The sequence below is a fragment of the Capsicum annuum genome, chromosome 2, assembly GCF_002878395.1.
Source record: "Capsicum annuum cultivar UCD-10X-F1 chromosome 2, UCD10Xv1.1, whole genome shotgun sequence".
Lineage (NCBI taxonomy): Eukaryota > Viridiplantae > Streptophyta > Magnoliopsida > Solanales > Solanaceae > Capsicum > Capsicum annuum.
This window is the reverse complement of record NC_061112.1, coordinates 37,482,599-37,488,707: the sequence shown is the minus strand read 5'-3', so window position 1 is coordinate 37,488,707 and position 6,109 is coordinate 37,482,599. Positions and strand designations below refer to the sequence as shown.

Sequence of the window (6,109 nt, the reverse complement as noted above, 5' to 3'; positions counted from 1 at the left end):
CGGGCCTTGTGATCTAAAACCTCTAATTTGTGCAGAATGGTCTCCAACCTATATCAGGCAAAAAGTAATGTCTAAACAAGCAAATTCAAACTTCAAATCATGAACAAGGTTTATAGAATTGGATAGGAAAAAGATGAAAATAATGTGTAACTAGTGAAACTCCTGTTGGATGAAAAATGAACATTTGAAAAAAAATTCAGAATAACAATGAGATAATCTACTGAGAGCAGCGTGAGGGAATCGGGCATAGCAGTCTGACTGAGTTGGAGAGCAACAAGGAAAACAGAAACATTCAAAAAGAAAAAAGGCCGGTCTGTTAGCTGGTCAACTGTACGAGAACTTGTAAGGATACACTAAGGAAAGAAAGCATATATGCTGCTAGAGATGATGAAACTAAAGAAAGGAAAACGAGGTAGTGACAGAAAAGTTTTTGACAAATCAGAAATTGTACCTCACATCCAGTTGAAAATCAGGTTAGAAAATGGATGGGCTGGTTAATATGGACTGCCAGACAATAAGAGAAAACTCTTGATCAAGGCAAGGTCAAGGTAGGTAATATAAGAAGATCCCAAAAATTAATGAGCTTTTGCTCTAAACATCCATGTCATATAACATGCCCCTATGTTGTGATTGTTTGTGCAAGCTTTGACCTCCAAAGACAGGTAAGGTTTCCCGAAGAATGGCTTGAGCGTCAATGTGGTTCAAAGCATCAAAAGTGAAGTCAGGTTTCCATTATCGAAGCACACCAGAGCACCTCAGACAACAATGACAGGAACAGAAAGAAGCTCTTTCCCTAAAATTGGCTTTTCATGATTTATTAGCAACTATCTATGTAGCACTTTGATTGGCTAATATATAGCTTAAGAGGTTGTAATATGAGTATATAATGGAATCTTTCCTATCTCCTCTTGTTTTAAGTAACAGGATGGTGGTGTCTTGGCCAACTTGAGTGCACCTCAACTAATTTCACAGGCATCAATAGATCTACCAACCAAGGCTTGGGCAGATGAGAGGATATCACCTACTGTCTTCGCTGAGATTTGAACCTGAAACCTCATTGTTCTTCCCCAACTCATTGACCAGTACGCCACATACTTGGGCGTATATCATTCCATCTCAGCATTTTATCCTTAAATATTGATTTCTAGGCTGCATAAGCTTTGGTGTCGTGGTCATATGTGTGATTAGTGCCGATATCCATAATCCTTTCATTTTATGGTTTTGGATAAGATAAGGATCCATAAACCATAAACCTTGGATGGCTTTTAGCAGGTCTTAGTTATTTTTTTCGTGTGTGCGATTAACACATCTAAATTTTTGACTGAATGAATAGTTACAAGACTAAAATTCACCATCCAAAGAAGTGCAACTATTCATCCAATAAATACTATTGGTAAATAAAATTAAATTAAACAGTGCAATAACTGCACTTGTTCAACAAGGAAGAAACAGATAGTAGTGATTAAAGTACATTAATTGAGATTAAAATGAAAACAAAAGACAGCAACCAACCAATTAAATAGACAATGAACATAACACAATATACATGTCAGAGAACAGTATGATTTTTACATTTCAGCTGCAAGAGCCTTTCTCTCTCTGTTTATGTCTTGGAGCCAATCTTCATCCTCATTGTCAAGATCGCACTCAACAAATTCTCCAATCTCGGCTCGGGCTATAGTCAATTTAACAAAATTTCAGTAAGATCTTTTTGTTTAGACAAAGAATAAACAGCATATAGTAAGGTCCACGAGGTACTATCAACTTTGAAGTAAAATCAAATACTACTCATGTTCTTCACATACCTCCTCTAGCATGAATATAAGATGTTGGCTGAGCAAAAGTGCGTGAATAATCTCTTTCATATGTAACCACCACCACATACTCGGGTATAGGTATTTCAGGAACAAACTTTTTGCTAGAAGTCTGTTGTACCTAAGAATAATATTTTCCAGCATAATCAGTTTAGCTAAAAATACAAACCATAAAACTATCAAGCCTAAATTCCACATCTTATTCTGCACCATAAACTTCACAGTTTCAAAAATATTCGATGATCCTAGTAGACAACTTGAAGGGGAGCCTTGGAGTAACTGGTAAAGTTGCTGCTATGTGACCAGAAGGTCACGGGTTGAAGCCTTGGAAACAGCCTCTAACAGAAATGCAAGGTAAGGCTGCATACGATACACCCTTGTGGTGGGGCCCTTTCCCGGACACCGCGCATAGCAGTAGCTTTAGTGTACTGGGCTGTCCTTATCCTAGTAGACAACTTCCAAAAAGAACAGTTTCCTCATAATGCAAAAACCAAAATTGTTAAGATCTCTTTATGAGAATTATAAAAACAATAAAAAGAAAGATAAGCAAACTTTTGAAAGTAAGTTGATGGCATCTAAGATACAAGGAAACCATAATACTTTTTACTGAACATCTAATTTTTCATCTCTCACTTAACAGAAGATGCCCATTTCCCAAATAAGTTGAATGTAGTGCACAGCAACAAACTTTAACATCTCAATTATCCTTCTAGTGTTTAGGATATACCAAGCTTATAAAGCTATGGCTGAGTCAGAAGAAACAATTTGGCAACTCTTTACTCTTTTTTTTTTTTTGATAACCGTGGTGTTCGAACCAGCTTGCGCGCACCTCGACTAAATCCACGAGATACCTGCCACCTCCCACCAGCAACAGGTACCAGGTAACTCTGTCCACCAAAACTAGAACAGATGGGAAGAAAACACCTAGTGTTTGTCTCTGCTGGGAATTGAACCTGAGACCTCATGGTGCTCATCCCAACTTCATTGAACCACTAGGCCACACCCTTGGGTGCATTTGGCAACTCTTTACTTATCCAAATCACTTTCTCAAAATATTCATCATTGATTGAATTAAAAAGGGAAAAGGGTCAAAAATGCCCCTCTACTTTCATAAATTGGCTAAATTTGTCCTTAGTTAAACTATAGGGTCAAAAATATGCCCCTGACGTTACTGAAGTATGTAAATATACCCTTCTATTTAACAGATGTCCACACGGGCTAACATTTGGCTGAGATAGACTCCACGTGGCATGCCACATTTTTATTCTTTTGCCTTTTCTTATTTTTTTTCTTCACAATTTTTTTCATTTCCTCTTCTTCACTAACACCCATCAATTTCTAGTTTCACTGGCATCATCAGTAATTCAATGTCAAAGTCTAAGAAATCTAGCTTTTGAGTCAAATTCATTGTTTCTTCATTATTTATGCAATTTCCATGGAATGCTATCCAACATTAGTTTTTATTTGTTTTCCATTTGCTTAGTAACTAAGTTTTGCTAACAGATGATTGGGCCCACAAAGCCAAGCTCCGGTGTTGCATTTGTTGAAGGTCTGAATGTAAATGCAGAGATGGACAAAGTGTACACCGTCATGGAAGTACTTAACCTTGGTGATAATCAATTTGATCGAACGCCATTTCCTGAAGTGATGATTCTGAATCTTAATAAATTGGTAGTACTTAACGAATTGTGGGCTTGAAGGAAAAGGTTTGGAAGAAATTGGAAATCTAAAGAAACTAATTAATTTGGAGATGTCAATGAATCGCCTTAATGGTGAAATTCCTTCAGGAAAAGCTGAAGAAATTAGGGTGTGTTTGGTATGATGGAAAATGTTTTCCAATTTTCCCTTGTTTGGTTGTAATGAAATGTTGAGAAAATATTTTCCACAACAACTCATTTTCCTCCATTTGATGGAAAATGACTTCCCTCATGGGTCAAGGGAAGTCATTTTCCAGAAAATGACAAATGAGACTTATGACCCCACTCCCATCCCTTTTCCCCACCCCAACAACACTCATTTTCACATGACTCAAAAAATTTACATTTCTCAAAAATTTATATTACTTGGAAATATTTTTCGCTGTGCTTTGCTTCAATTTTTCACTGCTTGAAATAAAAAAAAGTAAATCCCGAATTTTTTCCATTTCCAATGTCCGTTGAATGTATTGTTATTTTCATATTCATAGAGAAAGACTTACCTATGTTACTTTTGCTAATTGCATATTTCATCTTGTCATCGATGTAACTTGCTTCTCGGGATTGAATAAGCTTGTCGTTCCGTTATATTTCCATTGATTGTAGTATCTTGAGATTGTCCTGACTAAATATTGAAAAGTGTCTCCTATATTTGCTAATTAATAGTTGCTTAAATTTAGTGATTGTAGTATTTTAGAATTCGATATTGATATTATTTGCTATGCTTAAATTATTTCTTACAAATTGTTGAGTTGTTAGAGTCACTGATATACTAGTTAACAGTTAATAGTATTTTCTAAAAAATATTTTTCACTCATCAATCAAACACTAGAAAATATTTTTCTAAAAAATATTCTCTACTCACCAACCAAACACAACAACAACAACAACAAACCCAGTGTATTCTCACCTAGTGAGGTCTGGGGGGTAAGATGTACGCAGTCCATACCTCTACCTCTGATGAAGTAGAAAGGCTGTTTCCGATAGACCCCCGGCTCAAGGCACGAGATACCACACAAACACATAGTGCAGCACAGAAGCAGATTACATAACATAAATACGGCACCCATAAGTAATATAAAGCAGAGGAAAGCAGGAAAAGCACACAGATTCGTAATACAACATGGAACACGGAACACGGAATCATGACAAGAATAAAACCCCCACCAAGTAATTCCCTACACTAGCGACCCGAACTGGCCCTAATCCTCTGCCGTAATTCGCGTCCTCCAGACCTTCCTATCTAGGGTCATGTCCTCGGTGAGCTGTAACTGTTCCATGTCCCGCCTAATCACCTCACCCCAGTACTTCTTCGGCCTACCCCTACCCCGCCTAAAACCATCCAACGCTAGCCTCTCACACCTACGGACCGGGGCATCCATGCTCCTCCTCTTCACGTGTCCGAACCATCTCAATCGTGCTTCCCGCATCTTGCACTCCACTGAAGTCACACCAACCTTCTCCCGGATAGTCTCATTCCGAACTCTATCCCCTCTAGTCAGTCCACACATCCAGCGCAACATCCGCATTTCTGCCACCTTTATTTTTTGAATGTGGGAGTTCTTAACTGGCCAGCACTCCGCTCCATACAACAAGGCCGGACGGACTACCACCCTGTAGAATTTGCCTTTAAGCTTAGGCGGCACCTTCTTATCACACAGCACCCCCGACGCGAGTTTCCACTTCATCTATCCCGCCCCAATACGGTGCGAGACATCCTCGTCAATCTCACCGTTACTCTGGATCACGGACCCAAGATACTTGAACTTGTCCCTCTTACATACCTCCTGAGCTTCCAGCTTCACTACTACCTCATTCTCCCGCCTCACGTCATTAAACTTGCATTCCACATACTCTGTCTTGCTTCTACTCACCCTGAACCCTTTAGACTCAAGAGTTCGCCTCCACACTTCTAATTTGTCATTCACACCCCCTCGAGTCTCATCTATCAGAACTACATCGTCTGCAAACAGCATACACCACGGCACCTCCCCTTGAATACGCCGCGTCAACACATCCATCACCAACGCAAACAAAAAGGGACTAAGAATAGATCCCTGATGCAATCCTGTCAGGACAGTGAAATGCTCCGAGTCTCCTCCCGCCGTCCTCACCTGGGTTTTCGCTCCATCATACATATCCTTAATTACTCTAATATATGCCAGCGGTACCCCACTCACCTCCAAGCATCTCCAAAGCACCTCCCTGGGGACTTTGTCGTAAGCCTTCTCCAGGTCGATAAACACCATGTGCAGATCCTTCTTCCTCTCCCTATACTGCTCCACCAACCTCCGTACCAGGTGGATTGCCTCCGTCGTCGAGCGGCCGGGCATAAATCCGAACTGGTTCTCCGAAATAGACACTATCCGTCTCAGCCTCACCTCGACCACTCTCTCCCAGATCTTCATCGAGTGACTCAATAACTTAATCCCCCTATAGTTATCGCAACTCTGAATGTCCCCCTTATTCTTATAGAGAGGGATCATGGTACTCCACCTCCACGCCTCGGGCATCTTTGCCGTCCTGAAAATTTCATTAAACAATCCAGTCGGTTACCTTACACCAGCCTCTCCAACGAACTTCCAAAACTCCACCGGTATC

The 6,109-nt window shown here is 39.9% G+C and overlaps 1 protein-coding gene and 1 long non-coding RNA gene across 3 annotated transcripts in view; one reads left to right on the top strand and one right to left on the bottom strand.

Moving 5' to 3' along the window:
* On the bottom strand, positions 1-2,647 carry LOC124885173. Its single transcript, XR_007051691.1, has 3 exons — positions 1,806-2,647; positions 1,573-1,675; positions 1-48 (listed from the first exon to the last, which is right to left on the bottom strand). It is a non-coding gene; the product is annotated as an uncharacterized LOC124885173 (long non-coding RNA).
* LOC107857754 overlaps positions 1-6,109 on the top strand; it is a gene marked incomplete in the record, with an annotated part of 37,754 nt that overhangs the window by 9,165 nt on the left and 22,480 nt on the right.